This window comes from Nomascus leucogenys, chromosome 14 (genome assembly GCF_006542625.1).
Source record: "Nomascus leucogenys isolate Asia chromosome 14, Asia_NLE_v1, whole genome shotgun sequence".
Taxonomy (NCBI): Eukaryota; Metazoa; Chordata; class Mammalia; order Primates; family Hylobatidae; genus Nomascus; species Nomascus leucogenys.
This window is the reverse complement of record NC_044394.1, coordinates 41,605,713-41,630,701: the sequence shown is the minus strand read 5'-3', so window position 1 is coordinate 41,630,701 and position 24,989 is coordinate 41,605,713. Positions and strand designations below refer to the sequence as shown.

The window sequence follows — 24,989 nt, the reverse complement described above, 5'->3', positions numbered from 1 at the left end:
CAAAACTAGATGCTTCGCACTTTCTCAGGCCAGCTGATCCTGTTTCTTCACTCCACTGAAAACGAGGCAAAGGCATAATTAAGAAATATTTTGCTGCATCACCATGTTCTTCAAAATCAAGCTCTAGGACTGATGAAAATATGTTCAGCACTTTACCACGGAAAGAATACAATGACCTTTCCTCTACCCTTGACTTACTTTAATAATAATACTTAAAATGTTTAAAAATAATAAAGCCGGCCCTCTCTTATATAGAACTCTTATGTAGAACTTCTACGGTATCAAATACTTTACATATATTGACTTGTTTGAAACTATATACAGTAAGTCCTGTTTCTACATATATTTTACCAAGGAGGAAACGGAGGCACAGTAGAGATAACTTGCCCAAGATCACACAGCTTGAGCTGGAATTCACACTCAGGAAATGCGGGCTCCAAAGTTCATACTTTTAATCACTAAACTCCCCTAAGCCCTCACATATAAAAACAATACATGCTCTTTCTAAGAGCAAAATAATCAAAATCCCCTACTTGCCTGGGATAATTATTATGAACAGCCTGGAAAGAATGTATTCTTCCAAGACTCTCCCCATGTTGACACAAACATGCATAGGCACTATGACATAAAGGTGTAAACACTCTCTTGTGAGTTATACTTGTCACCTTAGAATATATCCTGGTCATAGCTTCCAGGAAATAGCTCTCACTTGTCGTTTTTAATAATATTTCTTACGTCTACATCTTTTTTTTTTTTTTTTTTGAGACAAGAGTCTTGCTCTGTCACCCAGGCCGGAGTGCAGTGGCACAATCTCAGCTCACTGCAACCTCCATTTCCCGGGTTCAAGCGATTCTCATGCCTCAGCCTCCCGAGTAGCTGGGACGATAGGCACGTGCCACCACACCCAGCTAATTTTTTGTCTTTTTTTTTTTAGTAGAGAGATGGGGTTTTGCCATGTTGCCCAGGCTGGTCTTGAACTCCTGAGCTCAGACAATTCGCCTGCCTTGGCCTCCCAAAGTACTAGGATTACAAGCGTGAGCCACCGCGCCTGGTCAACGACATTCTTACGTAATAAAATTTCGTAAGAATGATATAGTCGGCCTTCCATTATTTGTGGGTTCCCCACCCAGAATTCTACCAACCACAGATAGAAAATATTTGGGGAAAAAAGGGATGGGTACATCTGAATGTATATAGACACGTTTTTCTTGTTATTATTCCCTAAACAATACAGTATAACAACAAATTACATGGCATTTACATTGTATTAGGTAGTATAAGTAATCTGGAGATGATTTAAACTATATGGGAGAATGTGTGTAGTTTAAATGCAAATACTATACCATTTTATAGCATTTTATATCAGGGATTTGAGTATCTGCGGATTTTAGTATCCATAGGAGATCCTGGAATTAATCTCCCAAGGATACTGAGGATGACTGTACTATAATTTATTTAACCAATTCCTACTGAGGGACATTCAGTATTCCTAGATTCAGGCCAGAACAAAAAAAGTACTGCAATTAACAAACTTTTCCTATATTTGCAATGTAAGTATGTACTTGTGCTTTTATGTCTACAAGACAGAATTCCTAGATTCCTCAAGAGAAACATATTTTCAATCTCAAAACTGTTGCCGGATTGCTTTATAAAAAAAGATTGCAATCATTCACACACCACTGGGATATAGGAGTAATTGTTTCTCTGTACACTTACCACCCCTGGAAGTTATTATTTTTGAAGGTTGAAAACTGATTTCTTTTGATATGCATTTCCTGATTACTACTGATGTTGAACACCTTTGCTTTTCTTTTTTGCCACTTGATTGCTCATCACCCTATACCTACTGACCTCCACCACCACCTCTTTTGGCATTTACTTTTATTTGTTTACAAGCATACTAATATTTCAGCATATTTTATAATGTTTTCCCCCAGAATACTACGTATGTCCAAGTAGAGGCTAGTTGTGCCCCATTATTTCTTCTCTTTTCTTCCTCAGTAACTCAACTTTTGGTTGGGCACTTGGTGGTTCCAGAACACTTCCAACCTCTTTTGCAGCTGGGTGTGGCCAGATGGCTAGGTTCTGGCCAAGCGGATGAAGCATTTTCTGGAAGCTCTCTTTAACAGGCAGTGCAGGTATCATGCGTCACCTTGGTTCTCTCTTTCCTCACCCCTTTCCTCTATCCTCTAAGCTACTTGAGACTCAGTACTTTCTGAATCCCGTGATAGTATTATGCTGTCATTGAAAATGTTATACTAAGTCACAAATACGTATTTATAAGACATTAGGTCAGTTTTTTTAAAAACATTCTTCCTGTAGTATACATTTGTGATCTCTACAACCTAACCAATTATTGCACTGTTATATAGTCTTTCAAAGCCTCAATTCAACAATACTTGTAACTATGAGATCATACCCAATGGAATAAGTACTAAATAAAAAAAATTGTCTATCCTTTTTTTAAACCAATTCTGTCAGGTGGCCTCTATAAAACTCAATTTAAAACAAATTGAAGAGGTCGGGCGTGGTGGCTCATGCCTGTAATCCTAGCACTTTGTGAGGCCAATGAAGGCGGATTACTTGAGTCCAAGAGTTTGCAGCTAGCCTGAGCAACACGGCAAAACCTTGTCTCTACTAAAAATACAAAAAGTTTAGCGGGACATGGTGGTGCACACCTGTAGTTCTAGCTACTTGGGAGGCTGAGGTAAAAGAATCACCTGGGCCCTGGAGGTTGAGGCTACAGAGGTTGCAGGTCATGCCACTGCACTCCAGCCTGGGAAAGTGGAGTGAGGCCCTGTCTCCAAAAAAAAAAAAAAAAGAAAGAAAGAAAGAAAGAAAAAGAAAAAAATTGAGGTTTTCTGAAGTATTACTTCGTTATTCAAAAATAAAGTTATTAAGAACATGCCAAGTTTAAAAAGACTCTTTCTAAGACTTAAATGTAAGGAGCTTCCTTTTTTCCCAATGAAAAATTCTGGGGAGAATTAGACTCTTAACCAGGCTACTTGGGAAGGATAATTTTATAACATTACGTCTACCCATCCTGAAACATAGTGCAGTTTCTCCATTATTTCAGGTCTTGTTGTATGAACCACAGTAAGATTTAATATTTATTCACTTTATGTCCTATAATTTTCTAGTTTAAATTACTCCTAGATATTTTATGGTATGTGTGAATTGAATTTTGTTTTGACGTTTCAATGCTAACCAGTTATCGATGGCATAGAAAAAAGGTATTTTGTTTTTATATTTATCTTATATATAATCACAAACTCTCTTATTCTTAGGGTCAAGTTTATTTTTCTCTTTCTCAGTATTTAAAACAAAAAATGTTTTTGCCTTATTGCATCAATACCAAAACAACGTTAAATAGTAGCAATAATACTTCAGGTTTTATATTTTTTCCAGAAAACAATTTGTGAGTTTATATTTTGAGGGGAAATTACCCACTTCCTCCAGGGCTTCACAAGTATTGTTGGAGATTTAATTTTTCATTTATTCCATACCTATAACAATAGATTCTCCTTTGTTAATACTTTTTCCTTTTTCCTTTAATCAAGAATAATTTCCATTATTTGCCTTTTCAAAGAACTAGTGTTCTTATTTTATCTTCTCTACCATTTTATTTTCTATTTCATTCATTTCAGCTTTTACCTTTATTTCTCTTTATTTTGTACTTTTTTCTAGTTTCATAAGTTGAATATTTCACTCTTATATTTTCAGTCTTTCTTATACTAATGAAAGCATCTACGATTATACTTTTTCCTGACTGTAGATTCAGTTCTATTCTACAAATTTTGATACCAAAATGCTTCTATTTCTTTTATTTCTAGATGACTTATAATTTGTCTAGATTTTCTTTTGGTGCAGAGATTATTTTACAACAGTGGCTCTTAACTCCAAGGTAGTTTTTATTGTTGTTGTTGTTAGAATCATCTTTTTTTACCACTGATTTCACTGGACTGACAGGACAGATTATTGCGTATAAAAATCAAAATTTTCATATTTCATTTTGTTTTGTGATAAGGACATGATCAACTTCTGTAAATACTCCCTAGACCTAGGGAAAAATGTACATTCCCTGTACATTTTTGCAATAAATATGTTTGCAACATATGCAATAAATTTGTTGCATATGTTGTTTCTAACCTCTATACTTTTGCTTTTTTGTTTCAAAGGTTGAAAACTGGCAGGCTGCAAGCAAGCTACAAATATATTTTGTTTAGCTGGCAAAGTGCTTTAAAATGTATGAATTTCAATGCCTTTAGGCAAGACATGCATTATCCAGTTCACTGTGCAATTCCCACCATCCCTGGTCTCCCACCATATAATTCACATATTCAGGCTACCCACCGGCCCCTGTGAGCATCCAAGTTGGCAATTTCGCTTAGCTGACCCATCAAATTAGAAAAGAGACGTAATTAACATCTCTTAGTATAGTATGTTTCTTATCAAATTCTTTTGTTCCTGGTGTTTGTTCTATGCATTTTGCCGCTTAAAGGCAGTTATACTTTATATTTTTGGTTTCTACCAATATATAGTACGTCTTAGTCCTGTTCAATGCTTTTGTTCTTGCATCTTGCTCTGACACTAATATTCTGGACCTTTGTTTTTTAATAGGTGAATTTAGCTGACGAGTATTTGTGGGGCTGCTCATTTGGCTTTACTGTTTCCACTTGATTTTGTTTACTATTTGTTAACTCATTTCATCTTTTTCCTCTCCTCGCTTTTGCTAATTTGATATTACTTCTCTTTATTCCTTCCTGGCCTGCTTACCTCTGCGCTCACTATCATCCTTGATCCCTGTTATTTTGGGAATACTATGTTTTACTACTCGGTTAGTAGTTACCTGCCATTTCTAACACTCTTAATTAAACCTTCATCCCAACTAAATAACCATGCCCCCCAGTCCCTCACCAACAAAGATGAAATTTTTAGAGGAATTTTATATCTGAATGCCTGCAATCCTAGTCCAGGATTTTGCTGATATGGTCTAGAATTTTTAGTTCCATGCTATTTCCTAGATGTTCCAAGGCAGTACGATCCTTCCTTTCAAGAATTCGTACTTTACACTTACATTCTGAATCTTCAGCCATGTTAATATCTTCCATTTATGCATGCAGTGTCTCCTGCTGCAACATTCACTGTTCTCTACTGTTTCTTATATTATTCATTTTCTTCTATCTTCATATTTCTATTCTGAGCCAATTACCAGCATCCAATTGGACATTTGAATTTTTTGTTCAAATGAGATGGATGAATCCCTCATGGCTAAAAATATTCTTCTTTTGCCCTGGTTCACCGAATTATAACTGGGCGAGAGTACTTGATCTCTGACATTCTATCTGACTACCTAGCTTTTGAACCCTTCTTTCCTAAGCCTGGGGACTTTCCCACCTTATTAGTCCCAGTAAAAGGTAGGGTCTACCTCCCATTAAATAAGCTAAAAATGCCAGCTGCCTGCCTTCTCAGTGCCCCCTTGCAGCTAGGAGGCCCCTTGAACCTGCCATTATTTACACCTGTCCCAGACTTTGATTCAGGAACTAATGCTGCAAAGCAAGGACTATGATGGAAAATGCTCACTGCAACGGTAGCTGCAGCAAGATCAAGATCCCGGAAAGCAGTGGCCAAGGTGCTCACTGCAGACTTTAGTGCCTGCAGCATCTGGTGCAAGCTACACTGTCTACGCCCAGGAACACAGCAGCAGCATCTGGCCTGGGCCAAATCTGTGTAAGATTTGATGCACTGTCCCTGGCTGCAGTGCCTGCAGGCATCTCTCTCTAGCCCTTCTAACAATTTCATAGCAACTCAACATCCTTAAAAATTTATTTTTCTTCCTAAGCCAACCAAAATCAACTTCTGTGGCATGCAAGTAAAAACCTAGGCTGATATGGTTGAATACAGAAGATTTATATTAGTTCTTTAGAGTCAATAATCCATACAGACTCTATTGTAGCTTCTTTGTGAAGTGGATAAGAATTCCAATGGCAACCCAATTCCCCTCAAAACTGACCTATCTCCCTGTCTAGAAGTTGACAGGATTTCTATCTTTATTGCTGCAGTCCAGCAATTATGTCTTTTAAAAAAGAATTCCATGAGTCCTTTCAATCTGAAGTCTAAAATTTTATTCAGCTCAGACGGGTTTCTTCTTTTATAATATGTATTTTCCATCTGTTACTTTGTCCCCTTCTAAGAATCCTATTGTTCAATTATTAGGCCTCCTACATAGATCCCTTAAGCATCTTACATTTTTCACCTCACAATATCTTTGTTTTACAAGACACTCCTTCCAGAAAATTAATTCAGTTCTCAACAGAGACTGTTACCCTTTGTATTTCATCTAGTAAAAGTTTTAAATCAGGAGTAATCACTCTTTAAAAGTTAGTACTTATTTTTCTGGTTAATGCTTTCTTCTGCCTCTCTGATTTAGTTATGCTTGTTGTGAATGTTCAACTTGATATCTCCATCTCAAGTTATTAAATCCCCTTTTAAGTGGATCACACTATTTCTTTGCTAAATATGGGTTTGGCCCTTGGCACCCACACAAATCATCACACAGAGAAAGACACAGAAGTTTCCACTCTAGAGCCCAGGAGTGAATGAAAGGGCACACTGGGGTCTCCTCCACCTAGACACGGGAACATTTCTACCTGATCTCATGTCTCAAGAGAATAAACAGAGGAGAAGCACTCCTGCCCTGAGGAAACACTCAAAAACTTAAACACAGATCTATGTGTTAGTATTACTTAAAACAGAGAGGAGTCAGGAGTGGTGGCTCATGCCCGCAGTCCCAGCTACTAGGGAGACTGAGGTGGAAGGATTGCTTGAGCCTGAGAAGTCAAGGCTGCAGTGAGCAGTGATCATACCACTGCACCCCAGCCAGGGTGATAGGGCAAGACAGACTCTGCCTCAAAAATAAATAAAGTCGAAATAAAATATGGCTGGGTGAGGTGGCTCATGCCTGTTAATCCCAGCACTCTGGGAGGCCGAGGCAGGCGGATCACGAGGTCAGGAGTTCAAGACCATCCTGGCCAACATGGTGAAACCCCGTCTCTAGTAAAAATACAAAAATTAGCCGGGCATGGTGGCACATGCCTGTGGTCCCAGCTGCTCAGGAGGCTGAGGCAGAAGAATTGCTTAAACCCAGGAGGCGGAGGTTGTGGTGAGCCAAGATCGCACCACTGCACTACAGCCTGGGCGACAGAGAGAGACTCTGTCTCAAAAAATAATAATAATAAATAAAATAAAATAGAAAAATATTGAATCTAACAATGAAGAATTAAATAAGTTATGGTAATATATACAATAGGATATTATGGAGATGTTAAGGATAGTTGAGAGTATTTAATTACATGAAGAAATGTTGATATGCCATTAAGAATTCAAGATATGAAATTTAATATACAGTGACGTTTCAACTGGGTAAACAGACACACAAATGGCTCAATAATGACACTACACAGAAATGTCAACAGTCATTATCTCTGAGTGGCAGGGCTTTGAACTATTTTATTTTCTTGATATATTTATTTGGTTTCTTCATTTTCTAGAAGAAGAAAACTACTTACACAATCAGACAAAAATTTATATTTGAAAAGCCACCAAAACAACTCCACTGGCTCCCCTCTCTTCACAGGATACACTGGAAGCTCATTATCACAGCACATTCTAGTTTTAACCTACAATTTTCTTTGCCTACCACTCTCCTCAATATACCCTGTGTCTTAGCAACATCAAAGATTTCACTATTCTTCAAAATTGCTGGATTTTTTTTACAAGTCTATTTCTTAGCAAGTGTTGTTTCCTCAGCCTAAAAGCCTTCCAAACTTCCCTGGCCTCTTCATCCTTTAAGACTCAGCTCAAACATCTCTCTTCTGTCAAACTTTTCCCAATGTCCTCAGAAATAACTGCTTCCTTGTCTGAGGTCCACACCTTTTGCTCAGGGCACCAGTGTGCAGGTCCCACCTGCACTGTGCTATGATGAAAGGTTTACACATCTACCTTTCTGCAGCACACTGAATAACAATCCCCCAAATATGTCCACATCCTAATTCCTAGAACCTGTGAGTTTGTCACACAACAAAGGGATTTTGCAGTTGTGCTTAAGGATATTGAGATAAAGAGTTTATCCTGAATTCTCTGCTGGGCTCAATATAATCACCAGGGTTTTACAACAGGGATGCAGGACAATCAGGGATGGAAAAAGGAGATGTGATGACAGCCCAAGAGGTTGAAGCAATATACTCTGAAGAGGGAAGAAGGGGCCACAAGCTGAGGAATGCTTGTGGCCTCTAGAAGCTGGGAAGGCAAGGAAACTGATATTCCCCTGAAGCCTCCAGAAGGAACACAGCCCTGCCAGTACCTTGACTTTAGAATTCTAACCTCTAGAACTGCCAGGAAATAATTCTGCATTGGTTTTGAAGCCACCAAATTTGTAGTTATTTGTTATCACAGCAACAGGAACCAATACACTCCCTGACTACATAAAGAATAACTTAGAGAAGGCAAGAAGGGTACTGGAAGAAGGAGAGGGACACGGAAGTAGGGAGAAGCACCTGTCTGCATTTGGTGAGAAATGAAATGTTGCCTACCCTCAAGGAAAATGACTGAAAAGTAGGAAAACGAGGCAGAGGAGACAAAAGAAAAAGAGAAGGGGTTAAGATTTTTTGAAACTAACATTTTCTGCTAATTTATTTAACATTTATTAACATTCATTGAGAACTTATTAACTTCTGGGCTTTGTTCAAAGAACTCCCTAAGGAAATACTATCAGCCCCATTTTACACAGGAGAGGAATGAAGCAAGCAAGAAATAAACTAGCCTGCGATCCTACAGCTAGTAAATAAAGGAAGCCAGGATAAGAATTTTCGCTCCAGAAAGCATGAAGAAAAAATCTTCTATGCAGAGAATCTGCAGAAATTTGTGCATTTACATAAGCCAAGGCGGCTGAATATAGTTTAAATCAGGCCAAATTCATTTAAAAAATACTCTCTACTCAATGTGCCATAAGTCAGTATGGTTCTCTTTTCTGAGTAGTTGAATTCACACCTGGATTCAAATCCCTTGGCATGACACAGGAGAAGTTCACAAACTAGGAATGCTGCACTAAAGCCTACCCTAAATGTGCATCCAGCCCACTGCCCCACCCAACAGAGGCCCAGGCCCCCTGGGACCTGAGCTACGGAAGTCCCAGTACTTAATCTCCAGGAGCAGAACAGTCATGGGTACCCACATACCCAGCAAGGCCAGTGTAGTAATAGTCCTTCAGAAAGTCATCCAATTTTCAGTAAGATTTTTAAAGAAAAATATATTTGTTAAAAGGGAAAATGTCACATCAGAAAATATTGCTGTCACTTGCAAAATAATGATCACTAGCAATACTGAATACTACAGAAAATCCAATCAATGAATGAGAAGACTAAGAAAATTCACTCAGAGTTGTGAATAAAAGAATACTGAAATGAATAGAAGTTTTAAAAATTTAAGAGACATAGAGTATTGAAAAGATCCAATACAAGTATAACAGGAAAGCCAGAGAGCCAGGAGAGGGCACACACAGAAGAAAAAGTAATGGAAGAAAACTTGCAGTAAACAAAAGCATTAAAAGATTTTAAAGGGACTGCCAATTTCTAGGCAAAAATTAATGAAATGGGATTCACACTTAGATGATGATCAACTGTCTGAATTCGAAGTGCTGTGCTGGCTTAGGGCAAATGACTTATGAGTGGAGGAGGAGGTGAGGGGTTCTAACGGGATGATGATGGCATCAGGAGCTTTGGCATGACTACATCCCCTCTGGGGGCTGCAGGCTGAAGGTGCTGGGCCCACAGCATTACCCCGGAAACAGAGGCGCACTTTCTTGACAACTGCCCAGGGCTCTCCCGCCAAAACTGAGCTGCGGAGCACAGAGGCGGCCCCAGGCTGTCCAGGGGCCTCTGACCCCGCCCTCCACACTGCAGGGTGAGCCTGTCCTGGCCTGCCCACCCACCACAGGCAAAGAGGAGGTGGGCAGAGGGCTTGGTCAAATGAGGTGCCAGGAAGCAGGCCCTGGTGAGGTCAGCAAGGAGTGGAAGAAAATGAGTCAGGTCTGGGCGCTGACCTCCTGAGTCAGCCAGGCTGAATGCAGGCGGGACCTGTGGTCAGCCAGGGAGCCACCTCCCCGAGAATAAACTTTTGAAAGAAGAAAATACTCAGTGAGTGTTTGAGATGTATAAAGGAAATGAAGGGCAAGACTGCTGGAAAAGGCAAAGAAACAGATTCTCTGCAGACTCCCCTCCAAGACTGATGAGGGGGAGAGAGTGATGTGACTACCTCGTCTCCATTTGGGACACTGTGAAGGCCCATTCCAGCTCAATCCCTGGGACTGAAGAGGCAGCTGTCGCAGCTACATCCATCTGAGCTTCTCCCTCTGCCCAACCGGCTTCCCTCACCCCCTCATTGGTACTGTTCCCAAGGCAGCCCCCACAAATTCTGCACACAAATCTGGTCTTGAGTCCTGCTTCCCTGGGAAGTAACCAGGAAGATCAATTATCTCCTCACTGCATATTTACAGTATATCAATTTAATTTTTAAAATTTATTTTATTTAAAAATCATCTTTATTGTAATTTAAATTAAATTCCAATATTATAATAGTCTTTTCTTTTTTTAATCAGGGGTCAAAACTTCAACTGCCAGCCGGGTATAGTGGCTTAGGCATGTAAACCCAGCACTTTTGGAGGCTGAGGCAGGTGGATCAACTGAGGTCAGGAGTTCAAAACCAGCCTGACCAACGTGGTGAAACCCTGTCTCTACTAAAAATACCAAATTAGACAAATATGGTGGCACATGCCTGTAAATCCCAGCTACTTGGGAGGCTGAGCAGGAGAATCGCTTCAATCTGGGAGGTGGAGAGTGCAGTGAGCCGAGATCGCACCACTGCACTCCAGCATGGGCAACAAAAGCAAAACTCCGTCTCCACCAAAAAAAAAAAAAAAAAACACACACACACCAAAAACTTCAACTGTCTGTAGAGCTAAATAGGTAAATAAATGTCTGCGAGAGCCAAGTAAAGAACAAAGGGGCTGGCAGAAACTGCAGCAAGTGGAGAACTCAGGCCCAAAGTGTTATAATTCAAAAAACTTTAAACACTGTAAGGCAAATGAATTTTGCCAATTTGTGTCCTGTGGACAGTACTTTCACAAAGATTGAATCAGCATTCACACAACTTTGCACTTAGCTTTGTTCACGTACCTTTATGTCCAACATTTCACCACGGTCGAGGTCTAATCCTGACAATTACAGTTTAAAACGGCGGTCTGCACACTCTCCAATGAGGCAAGTTGCCATCATTACTTCGCCATTCCTTTATGGTTGAGATGGCTAAACTGCTGGGAGGCGACCTAGCAATGTTAGTGATAGTGTCACTGGGGGGTATACTGAATGTCACCATAATCATTTGTGAGCCCAAGTTTATTTCTCTAAATTTAGCTTTCCAGCACTGCTCCTGATACATATACAATAAACATGGCAGTTTCATAAATAAAAGTGACCACAGCTGTCTCACAGATAATAAAACCATCTTAATATTGCACAAATATCTTAAAAGTCTGGAGAGAAACTTCTTTGGGAGTAATGGTCGAAGCTGACCATTTCACCTAAACTTGAAATAAAACAGAAACCTTTAGGTCAGCTAACAGTCTACATTCTTTTCATGCCAGGGCAAAGGCTAGACGTGTATTCTAGTTATTGTTTCCCTGTCTTTCCCAGAGTGGATTGTGCATCCTTATTTGGAAATTTTCCTTTCTGGCCCACAATTAGGGGAAAATGCTTTATAGTCTGGACTCACTAGAGCATACAACAGAATTATATACTTCTAAAAATTGGAAGGGATTTCATAGATGTAGCCCAAGTCTTCATTTGACCAACATGAAAATCCATCAAGGTAAAGAAAGGTGGCGAAATGCACCTAGAGTGCCTTTTCTCTGAATCCAAACTTTTGTCTAACAGTCCAACCTATCACCTAGGAAAAATGAAGCTTGTTTATTTAATGTCATCCACTTATAATCAGGCCTCAACAGAGATCTCTCCTGTATCAGTTCTCTTCAAGGTAATCGCACACACCGTCTCATTTTCAAAACACTCAGATCTGACTCTTACAGCCTTGAGGGGTAAAGCAGATTAAAACTCATCAAGGGCTGGTGTGCACAAAGCTTACAGCACACTTCCATGTTTCTTCCCCCTGGCTTCAGTCCTCACTCTTCCTCCCCATGTCTCTCCCAACCCTCCCAGCACCTGGCTGCCCCTCCCATCTCACATCCTCCCATGCTGGCCTGCCATGGGCCCTCACATAGAAAGAAGCCTGAATTTGTCTGCTGGCAAACCCTGGCTCAGCCCAACCAAGCCCTGGGGTTTATTCTGCAGCCACAGCAAACCAGGAAACTTGCCCCCTGAGAGAGAAAGGGAAAGGTCTATCTGAAGAGGTGACACTGGACTGAGACCTGAAATGGTAAGTAGGAGATGGTATATTTTATCTTCCAAATTAGGGCACTTTTCGAGAGTAAAAATAACAGGAGTAAACTGATCCACAATTAGGTGTTAACTGGAAGTATCCTGTGCAAACTGGGCCTTGCAGTCAACCCATGGAGGATCAGCCGTAACATGCTGAGAGAGGAGCATCCAGGCACAGGGAAGCCCATGCAGGAGCCCTGAGGCCAGGAGGGGTGTGATATGGTACAAGAAAGCAACAGAAAGCAGGCCCACGTGGCCAGGCGCAGTGGCTCACGCTTGTAATCCCAGCACTTTGGGAGGCCGAGGCGGGCGGATCACGAGGTCAGGAGATCGAGACCACAGTGAAACCCCGTCTCTACTAAAAATACAAAAAATTAGCCGGGCGTGGTGGCGGGCGCCTGTAGTCCCAGCTACTCGGAGAGGCTGAGGCAGGAGAATGGCGTGAACCCGGGAGGCAGAGCTTGCAGTGAGCCGAGATTGCGCCACTGCACTCCAGCCTGGGCGATAGAGCGAGACTCCGTCTCAAAAAAAAAAAAAAAAAAAAAAAAAAGAAAGAAAGCAGGCCCACGCATCTTCCACAGGTGCCAGGGCACAGGAACAGCACCTGACCACATGCTTGTGCAGTGACACTTTATCTAAGACTCATTTCTATGGCCACTCAGCTACCTGAGAAGATGTCATCAGTGGGAAAAGGAAGAGAGCTCCAGAGAAGCTCAAAATGACTGTGCCCTAAACTCCACACCTGCATACTACTAGGAGAAGCACTTCTGGTCTGTATACAGTTCTGGCAGGTTTGGCTACCAGTCTCCAGGCACACAGGAACAGATTAGAGGCAGCAGATAAGAGAGGAATGACCAGAATGCTGGCAAGCACATGACCATGGTGTGGGCTGACCACAGCCATCAAGAAGCCCCAGAGCGTCTCCAGAGTCGAAGCTGGTACCAGAATTCACATTAATAGGGATGAGACAAGCCTGAGCAACATAGCAAGACCCCACCTCTACTAAAAATTTAAAAAATTAGCCAAGCGAGGTGGCACACGTCTGTGGTCCCAGCTACTCGAGAGGTTGAGGCAGGAGGATCACTTGAGCCTGGGGGGGTCAAGGCTGCAGTGAGCCATGATTACACCACTGCTCTCCAGCCTGGGTGACAACACAAGACTCTGTCTCAAAAAAAATAGGAATAACTTGAGTAATGAGAAAACAGTAAATGAAAAAGGCATGCTTGTGATACTTCAAGCCCTGTTTTCTATATGAAAGTGTTAGCATAAGGTTCTGGATACCAAAATTTACAGAAGAGGTCATTTTAATGTATAGTTTACACTAAAATTTCATCATTGATCTGATTACTGTTATCTCTTGATTTGCAATCTTTCTTCTTTCCCTTATGATTCAAAATCCCTATGAAAGCATAAAGCACAGGCTGTCAGGGAAGTTGTGCAGGAGGAACACAGAAACACAAATACGCATGGGCAAACAAAGCACTCAGAGCCATATACCCCTCTCTCTCATATTTTGTTAACCTGCAAATACAGGCTGTTATATCACATTTTTGGTCCAGTTTGGAAGCATATTAATTCCATGTAACTTCAGCATACTATAACGTACTACTGAGGGGAGAGCAAAAGAGGCCAAAATATAACTATAAACAGATAATTTTCATAATAGTTTTTTACCACTATGAATAGACTCTTTGTTTATCTGCTTACAGATCAAAAGGTTAGACTGCTTATAATGTAACCTTCCAAGATTTTTTTTTAAATTTGGCTGCTTGTGCTAGAGAGAAAAGCAGGACCAATTAGAGAAAGAGATGAATTCTCTGGCAGATAAAACAAAGGGGATTTTCAAGGGCTTTGGAGGTGGCTGGCACCAGTTCTTTACTAGATATAGTTTCACATCAAAATGTATTACTTTATCTTTCTAGGTTTATCATAAACCCTGATCTTAACACTCAACCATAATTAGGCTTAATTTGGAACAGGAAGTTGGAAATGAGGAGAGCATAAAAGAAAAAAGAAAAATTTTTCTGAAGCAAAAGAGCAAGGGTTAAAAAGGAAAAAGAACAGAGAAAGAATGATATTGGTAAAAGAATATTTACAAATACTTATGAAAGACTGAGGGAAAGGAGACCATGGTGATGTTAGGTCTCTGGGACAGACACGAAAGGAGACAGTGGCATGGGCAAGGTCCCTGTGATACCTGCACCCCCCTGGGAGTTCCACTGGCTCAGGATTTGTGGGTCACCTTCGTAGTGGTGTGGGGTGAGGAAAAACTCTTATGCACAAGCTTTCTGGAAGTTTGTGCCACTAAAATAATTTCTTTAATCCCAATATAAAACATTTGGCCAACCACATTCGTTTTGAAATATCAAACCTACTTTCTCCTGAGAATTCAAAACTTTCCTGGAAATACAAGGGACAGCTGCCATCAATTCACTAAAACCATACATTTTGCTAAGGACTCTGCAGAGTGTTGGAGACCATGGAGATGACAAAGATAAACATGGATCCTCAGACAGTTCTTACTTAGCTGGAGAAGCAACCAACTGCAGCACAACGTCCATGTGAAGGCAGATGCCAAACAACACGCACCCTGGCTAAGCAAAAAGGTAGCAGACAAACCGGACAGAGGAGGGCAGCAAGGGCAATGGAATAGCAGAGGCTGGGTCTGGTGAAGGACAGCCCTAGAAGTGTTTTTATCCTGTGACAGTAAAGTCTTCAGGATACCTGGAACCCTTCAAAATTCTCAATATTTTAATGTTACTTCTATGATACTACATAGGCTGGTTTGATCTGATTGGAGCCATATAAAAAATTTTTTTAAGTAAAATAGAATTCAACAAACTAGAAATCCCATACCTAAAGCAAATTTGCACAACATATTCAAGAGGTAAAATCCAAACACTTCTCTGAGTTAGAAATGTTTAAAAGTCTGGCCATGAGCGGTGGCTCATGCCTGTTACACCAGCATTTTGGGAGGCCAGGGCAGGAGGATCCCTTGAGGCCAGGAGTTTGAGACCAGCCTGAACAACAGAGCAAGCCCCTGTCTCTTGGGAAAAAATGTCTAAAACCATAAAATCACAGAATGTTAAAGTTACCAGGAACTTTAGAACTAACCATGCACACATACCCTTATTTTATATATAACACAATAAGGGAACAAGAAAAATTTATGCTATTAATTCACCTTTCATGTTAAAAAAAAAATTCCAAAAGGAAGATTTAGAAAAACCTGACTTAAAGTTTATTATAAGGTGAAGATATTTAAATCCATCAAATCGTTATATCTAAAAAGAAAAATAGTAAGATCTCTGTGAATGCCCAAAAGGCATTTTACAAAATTCAGCAGCTATTTCTGATTTTCAGAGGACACCTACCACATCATCACTAGTGCCTCTGAGGAGATAGTTTATATCTATGCCTCTGAGTAGATAGTTTATAGCTCCCACAGAGGCCTTGCACATTTCTTATTTCTTCCTCAGGTTTTATACATTTTGTTCACAGTGTGAATGAAAACTTTTAATACACTACTGTGGCCAGGCACAGTGGCTCATGCCTATAATCTCAGTACTTTGAGAGGCTGAGGTGGGTGGATCACTTGAGCTCAGGAGTTCAAGACCAGCCTGGGCAACATGGTGAAACCCCGTCTCTACAAAAAATACAAAAATTAGCTGGGTGTGGTAGCGCGTGCCTGTAGTCCCAGTTACTCAGGAGGCTGAGGTAGGAGGATTGCCTGGGCCTGGAAGGCACAGGTTGCAGTGAGTCGAGATAGCACCACTGTACTCCAGCCTGGGTGACAGAGCAAGACCCTGCCTCAAAAAAATAAAATAAAATAAACCATTGTTTCTGATTACTAACATAAAACTAATGTTATATATACATCTACATCATATAAGCATATATATGCACACACATACATATCTGAATTTATATACTCATTTCCAAGCTGGTTACCTTACTAAATTGCCATAAGTTCTCATGGTTTTTCAGTTGATCTCCTTGGCTATTCTAACATGAAAATTCTAGTATGTACAAATAATGCTAATTTTGTCTCGTTTTTTAATAACCATTTTTTTAAAAATCTTACTGCTTTGGCTAGCATATTTGAAAACAGTGTCATAAAGTCCTGTATGGGCACCACTGTTTCCTCCCTGACCTTTATGGGGATGTTTTTAGTTTCCTGTTAAGCATGGTATGTGCTGCTTTTAGAGTATTTATCTTAAGAAAAGATCCAGACTATTCCAACAGGAATTAAATGTTTATGAGGTAGATGTTAAATTTTATTAAATGCATTATTGACATACAGTATGATAGTAATTTTTATCTTTAAATGTACTGATATTTCCAATTCTGCTTATATAATAATATTTTTGCATTCTTAGAATAAGCCACTTTTTAGCCAATGATGTAATATTTTTTTAAATGTATGGTTGGATTAAATGTGGCTGAAATTTCAGTTAAGGAGAGCATCTACATTAGTAAGAATATACTGTGGCTTTCGTTGTTCATACCATCTTTGAAAAGCTTTGGTATCAGAAATAGTATTAACAGTATTAGTACTACTTTTATCAAAACAAATCGGAATCCTTTCCATCTTTTCTGTACTTTGGAATATTATTCAAGTTTCTATTATTTGAATATCACCTTCATAATTTTGGCTATATTTGCATTTGGCTGTCTTATGTGTTTAATATTTTTCTGCATAAACTTAATATTGACTAATTTCTTCTTTGACTTAACCTGGTCCTAAGCAACAGACATAGACTAAATGTACAAGTTACAGTTTTTCTAGCATATTTTAATTATTAAATTAAGAAATAATCATCTGTACATATCTTATATCATTATATCCTCTGTAATATGTAATATCTAATATCTTTGGGAAACATACCACATAACTTTAAATAGCACAGAAATTGTATTTTTCTCATATTTGAAAAACTTTACCTATAACACCATCTGGATTCAGGATTATTTGGGGAGGTGTTTTTTTTTTTTTTTTTTTTTTGAGACGTAGTTTCACTCACGTTGCCCAGGCTGGAGTGCAATGGCACGATCTCAGCTCACTGCAACCTCCACCTCCCGGGTTTTCAAGTGATTCTCCTGCCTCAGCCTCCCGAGTAACTGGGATTACAGGCATGCACCGCTACGCCCGGCTAATTTTGTGTTTTTAGTAGAGACAGGGTTTCTCCACGTTGGTCAGGCTGGTCTCGAACTCCCGACCTTGGTGATCCGCCCGCCTCGGCCTCCCAAAGTGCTAGGATTACAGGCGTGAGCCACTGCGCCCAGCCGGGAGCTATTTTCTTAAGTCACTTTGTGACATCTTCCAAGAATATTTTTCTGTCCAAGTGTTTCATTTCTTTATGAATTGATTTTGGTAATTTTGTTTTCCTAATTTCATTGAGATTTTCTACTTTTTATTCTAGTTTTTAAAAAATATCCAACATCCCTGATTACATACATTATATATATAGTATATATATACACACATATATATAGCTAACATATCTATAATATACACTATATGTTATATAATATATATACATTGTATATATATTATATATTATATATATAGCTAACTTGGGGTATTTGTGTTATCTTATTTCTTGATGAGTCTAACTAAAACTTTACTTCATTGTTTAACAAAGAACATACTCTTAGGATTTTTCTGCCCCAGCCTCCTGAGTAGCTGGGACTACAAGCAGTGCCACCATGCCCAGCTAATTTAAAAAATTTTTTTTGTACAGATGGGGTCTCACTGTGTTGCCCAGGCTAGTCTCCAACTCCTGGCCTCAAGCGGTCCTCTCACCTCAGCCTCCCAAAGTGTTGACATTTGCCACCATGCCTGGCTGCATATAATTTTTGGGGTTGTCTTCTCAGTTTGCTGAGGTTTTTTTAATAAACAAAGATCTCTGACAGGGACAAGGTTGGGCTAGGTACTGAGGAAAGGGAAGAGTGAAACAGACACGGTCGTAACTTACTTCATTAATTTCTGCCGCTTTTAAAAACTCCCTCCGGTTATCCCAGATTTCTTTTGTTGTTTCTTTTCTTTTGAATGTCCTTTGTGTGGAACTTACTTTATTTTCCTTCTTTATTTTTTGATAATAAAAGCTTTCAGAGGAATAAATTTGCTTATTATTTGTAACTTTATTAGTATGTCATAATTATTTTTCTAAATGATCTATAATTGTAGTTTTCGATTCCTATTTGAGTCAAAATTTCCAAATAGATTAAGTTTTTAAAATGTCAACTTTCATTACAGTTTTATTGCATTACGATCACAGAGTGACCAGTAAAATTTCCCTTGAATGACAGTAATGAGGTTTTCTTTCTGGCCTTAGAATAGATCAATATATTAACCATTCCATGATCATTTTGAAAAAATGGTTTGTGTAAGACACAGTTAAATTCTCCCACTTTACTTGTGAGTTTTTCCATGTGTTTCAAATAGGTTTTGCTTCAGTTATTTCCAGTGTTTTGCTATTTAGTGAGTGTACTTTGTAACTGCTATTTTTTCTTCTTGAATTGTACTTTTATCAATATAAAAGGTCCTATCTCATTTAAGATACTTTGTGGTGAATTGTGTCTTTAACTGATACTATTGTTTCAGTAGAATTATCTTGTAAGATAGACAAAGCCAAGAAAGATATCCACAATTAAATCACATTTTGTTTTACTGTCAAGAAAGACGCTGCTACCTACAGAATGGGAGAATATTTTTGCAAGCTATCCATTTGACAAAGGTCTAATATCCAGAATCTACAAGGAACTTAAACAAATTTACAAGAAAAAAACTACCCCATTAAAAAGTGGGCAAAGGACATGAACAGATACTTTTCTAAAGAAGACATTTATGCAGCCAACAAACATATGAAAAAAAGGTCAACATCACTGATTATTAGAGAAATGCGCATCAAAACCAGAATGAGATACCATCTCATGCCAGTCAGAATGACCACTATCGAAAAGTCAAGAAACAACAGACGCTGGTGAGGCTGTGGAGAAATACACTGTTGGTGGGAATGCAAATTAGTTCAACCATTGTGGAAGACAGTGCAGCGATTCCTCAAAGACCTAGAACCAGAAATGCCATTTGACCCAGCAATTCCATTACTGAATATACACCCAAAGGAATATAAATCATTCTGTTATAAAGATACATGCACCTGTATGTTCACTGCAGCACTGTTCACAATAGCAAAGACATGGAATCAATCCAAATGTCCATCAATGACAGAGTGGATAAATAAAATGTGGTACATATACACCATGGAATAGAATGCAGCCATAAAAAGGAACAAGATCATGTCCTCTGCAGAGACACGGATGGAGCTGGAAGCCATTATCCTCAGCAAACTAACACAGGAACAGAAAGCCAAACACCACGCATTCTTGCTTATAAATGGGAGCTTAACAATGAGAACACACGGAAACGGTGCGGGGGATGGGGGGAACAACACACACTGTGGCCTGCCAGCGGGGGGGCGGTAGGAGGGAGAGCATCAGGATAAACAGCTAATGCACGTGGGGCTTTAATACCTAGGTGATGGGTTGATCGGTGCAGCAAACCACCATGGCACACGTTTACTTATGTAACAAACCTGCACGTCCTGCACATGTATCCTTAAAATAAAATAAATTTTACTTAAAATAAAATTTTTTTTTTTTTAAAAAGATACTGCTTTAAGAGACAGAAAGTATAAAAAAACCAGGCAGTATTCTATCAAGTCAAAGTTCTTTGGAGTTAAATGGGAAAATATTTATATATTTTAAGTGCAAACTCTAATCAAGTGATATGGCCGTTTGAATAGGGGTCTCAGGCTCCTATTAGAAGCTACGCAAATCAAATATGACTTGAATCTAAGACACACGAGTATGATGACACCTCTTTCTTCAAATTTTGAAGTCCATGCTACATAAAGATTACAAAGGTGGTGAATAAGAATTCTATACCCAGGCAAAGTATATAAAGGGTAAGGGCAAAACACTATCCTCAGATGAAGGTTGAGAAAACTTAAAAGCACAGAATATCCCTGAATGTGCTCAAACCAAATATGTTCAAGAATATGTTCCAACCAAAGCAAAAGTGGCTCAAGCTGATATCTGAAGTCTGGGTAGGGTAAGAATCCCAACCTTGTCCCTGTCAGAGATCTCTGTTTATTAAAAAAAAAAACCTCAGCAAACTGAGAAGACAACCCCAAAAATTATATGGGGTCAGGCATGGTGGCAAATGTCAACACTTTGGGAGGCTGAGGTGAGAGGACCGCTTAAGGCCAGGAGCTGGAGACTAGCCTGGGCAACACAGTGAGACCCCATCTGTACAAAAAAAATGTTTTTTTAATTAGCTGGGCATGGTGGCACTGCCTGTAGTCCCAGCTACTTCAGGAGGCTGGGGCAGAGAGGAAGGTCAAGGCTGCAGTGAGCCAGCATCGCACCACTGCACTCCAGCCTGGCCAACAGCAAAACCTTGTCTCTTTAAAAAAAAAAAAGGTTATATGGGAAGAAATCCCAATATTATTTGGAATAAAACACTTATGTAAACATCTTTTAATCCTAGAAAGATTTAGAACAAGTGGGGAAATAATCAAAAGAATCAGACAAGTAGTAATAGAATTCCGTATTAAGAAATATCTGCATTATAGAATTATACTTTTAATGTTTATGAGAATTAGACCTATTAAAGAGTTACAGGTCAACCTTGTGATTCCAATTCAAAATATGTAACTGAGTAATTAATTTGTAATTTTAAATTGGAAAGCGTGCATCTACATATACACACATATAAAGAGAGAATATAGGCTGGGCACTGTGGCTCACACCTATAATCTCAGCACTTTGGGAGGCCAAGGTGGGAGGAAAGCTTGAGCCCAGGAGTTCAAGACTAGCCTGGGCAATATAGCAAGACCCCATCTCTATAAAAAATACAAAAATTAGCCAGGTATGGTGACATGCTCCTGTAGTCGCAGCTACTCGGGAGGCTGAGGTGAGAGGACCACTTGCACCCAGGAGGTCAAGGCTGCAGTGAGCTATGACCCTGCCACTGCACTCCAGCCTGTGTGACAGAGACAGAAACTGTCTCAAAAAAAAAAAAAAGAGAGAGAGAGAGAATATAAATTTTTTGGAATGTATAAGAGGACTTAAGAATCACTAAGTTCATTAGAATAATTATTAAATTTATAAGACTTTAACAACTGGATTTTTTGTCAGACTTTAACAAGAACCTAAATATACTAAATTAATAAACACAAATTAAAATGTTAACTTTATTAGCAGAGTTTGTAAACAGAACTCAATTTAACCAGATGCTCTTAAAGAGTGCTTATTAAATTTTACTGCATTTATAAATAGAATATATGGAATAAGACATTGAACTTGAAAGTTTCAAGAGCTACTTTTTTATTATCCACAACTTTAAATGACTTAATTTTAAAAATCAAAGTAACTACATAAACAAGCTTTTCTGCAGTATATATATTTGATTTTCTGTCTTAATTAGGGGAAGCTCTTTAATGGAGAGCTTAACCCATTGACATTTATTACAGTAACAGATATATTTGACATTACTTCTTAGATTTTTTACTATGTATTATCATTGATATTTGATGTATGCATCTTCACTTTGTTTTTTGTTTTTGAGATGGAGTTTTGCTCTTGTTGCCCAGGCTGGAGTGCAATGGTGCAATCTTGGCTCACCGCAACCTCCGCTCCCAGGTTCAAGCGATTCTCCTGCCTCAGCCTCCCGAGTAGCTGGGATTACAGGCATGTGCCACCACGCCTGGCTAATTTTGTATTTTTCAGTGGAGACAAGGTTTCTCCATGTTGGTCAGGCTGGTCTCGAACTCCCAACTTCAGGTGATCCGCCCACGTCGGCCTCCCAAAGTGCTGCGATTACAGGCGTGAGCCACTGCACCCAGCCACATCTTCACTTTTACAAAAGCAAAGAGAATCCAAAAAAGAGAAAAAGGATCCAAGAAGTAATGAACTAACCTGAGAATGAGATAGGACTAGAAAGCAACCAGTCCAAACCAAAGTATTAGGTTGGAGGGTTAAGAAGAATTAACAGCTAAAGCTTATCAGGTGCTTTCTGTGTGTGTCTATTTTAAGCTTTCATATCTTTTAACCTATGAATCACCACAACAATCCTACAATGTAGGTTATATTACTCTTCCCCTTCCTACATAAAGAATTTGAAGCTCGAAGAAAAATTATTTGCCTGGGCCGGGCGCGGTGGCTCACGTCTGTAATCCCAGCACTTTGGGAGTCTGAGGCGGGCGGATCACAATGTCAGGAGATGGAGACCAGCCTGGCTAACACAGTGAAACCCCATCTCTACTAAAAAATACAAAAAAGTAGCCGGGCGCAGTGGCGGGTGCCCGTAGTCCCAGCTACTCGGGAGGCTGAGGCAGGAGAATGGCGTGAACCTGGGAGGTGGAGCTTGCAGTGAGCCGAGATCGCGCCACTGCACTCCAGCCTGGATGACAGAGCGAGACTCTGTCTCAAAAAATATATATATAAAAATAAAAAATTATTTGCCCGAAGTCTGAGGGCAGAAGTGACAGAAAAGAGAGCAGGGTACGGTGGCTCATGCCTGTAATCCCAGCAATTTGGAAGGCCCAGGTGGGCGGATCACCTGAGGTCAGGAATTGGAGACCAACCTGGCCAATATGGCGAAACCCCGTCTCTACTAAAAATATAAAAATTAGCCAGGCGTGGTGGCACGCACCTGTAGTCCCAGGTACTCAGGAGGCTGAGGCAGGAGAATCTCTTGAACCTGGGAGGCAGACGTTGCAGTGAGCTGAGATCACTCCACTGCACTCCAGCCTAAGCAACAGAATACGACTCTGTCTCAAAAAAAAAAGAAAAAAAGAAGTGACAGAACTGAGTATGAAAAGGCAGACTAGCTCCAGAGCCCAAACTCTTAACCACTGTGCTTCTTGTTTTTAAGAAAAAAGAAATTCCCTCTAACAGTCTGCAAAAGAAAGAATATTAAAAATAATAAAAGCATATTAATTTTAAAAGTAAAGAGCATACTCATACCAACTCCTTTCCATTCTCCTTACTCCTTCCTCCTGTCTTCACAGATCACGCGTTATGCAATTTAAGATGCCACTGTCTTCTCTATAAATCTAAACATACTACCTGGTTCTCCAGTAAATAATACATGAGATCCTGATATTTTAAATGCTGATCGGCCTTCCATTTTTAGAATTAACCTATAAATGATGCACAGAAGACTTACTAATACTAATTATGGAACAGAATGTAAATGTTCTAGCCATATGAAAGGTCCAGAGGCAGACTGGGAATAAGTGCAGGAGGGGGACTCTTGAGAATAAGGCAGAAGACGTTTAGGGGCCCTACATCCTCATTTACCTGTGACGAAACCTAGGACACTATTTAAAGCTGGTGAGTCAAGAAATACAAGTGGAAAACAATAGATTGGCTTAGAATTTTAAAGTTTTTTCTTTTTTGAGACAGTCTTACTCTGTCACCCAGGTTGGAATGCAGTAGCACGATCTCAGCTCATTGCAACCTCCGCCTCCCGGGCTCAAGCGATTCTCCTGCCTCAGCCTCCCGAGTAGCTCAGATTACAGGTGCCCACCACTGCACCCGACTAATTTTTGTATTTTTAGTAGAGATGGAGTTTCACCATGTTGGCCAGGCTGGTCTCAAAATGAAAATTTCATATAGCAAAGTGGAAAGAATTTTACAGTAAACTTCTGTATACCACTACTTGTATTCTACCATTAGCATTTTTATACTAACAATGGATTTGGAAAATTTAAGTATGACTTGCAGAAATGGGGGGTGAGGGAAATATATAGTAGGGAAAATGTGCTTAATTCCTCAACTTTCATACTGCAAGTTAGTAGTAGAGAGGCTTGAAAACTAACAAATCAAGAAACAATAAGGGTATAGTATAGCATGTAGAATTATAGAGATAACTACCATTTCATTGAAATGCATCAAAAAATAAGACAGACTAATGGGTGGGTAGAGGGATGAATATAGAGATGTACAAATAAAGCAAATACAGCAAAATATTAATTTAGAATCTAGGTGGTTGGTACATGGGTGTTTACTATGTAAGTCTTAATTTTTCGGATTAAAATTTTTTTAATAAAATACTGATGCAAATGTGGTTGAGAATGGTCATCATGTCTACAAAGAGACACTAATGTTTACCAATATGCATGCCGCTCTCTGCTTGGCACAGTCCCCTGGCATGTCAGTGGGGCTGTGTGACTGAGTCTGGCCAGTGGAACGTAAGTAGAAATGATGTGCACCACTTCTAGGCCTGGCCCCTAAAACCTTGGGCAGGGTCCTCCACATGCCTTCTCCTCTCCCGACTGCTGGCAGATTGAGGCAACTGGGGAGCCATAGGTTGAAGAGGAGCATCCACCAGCCTGAGTCTCTAACAACCACCTGCTGATGGCCCCCAACTCACACTAGATGTGACATGAGGCAGAAATCAACTTTCACTGTCTTAAGTGGCTCTTTTGG

At 39.7% G+C, this 24,989-nt stretch overlaps 1 protein-coding gene across 12 annotated transcripts in view; it reads right to left on the bottom strand.

Moving 5' to 3' along the window:
• SPECC1 (sperm antigen with calponin homology and coiled-coil domains 1) overlaps positions 1-24,989 on the bottom strand; it is a 295,377-nt gene that overhangs the window by 141,681 nt on the left and 128,707 nt on the right. Inside the window, exon 1 of one of the 12 annotated variants that reach the window (XM_030828451.1) lies at positions 11,232-11,345. The exons of the other annotated variants lie outside the window; for them this stretch is intronic. The gene's annotated coding sequence lies outside the window, so the exon portion shown is untranslated. Of the gene's footprint in view, positions 1-11,231; positions 11,346-24,989 lie in introns of those variants that run through there. 12 annotated transcript variants of the gene reach the window in all.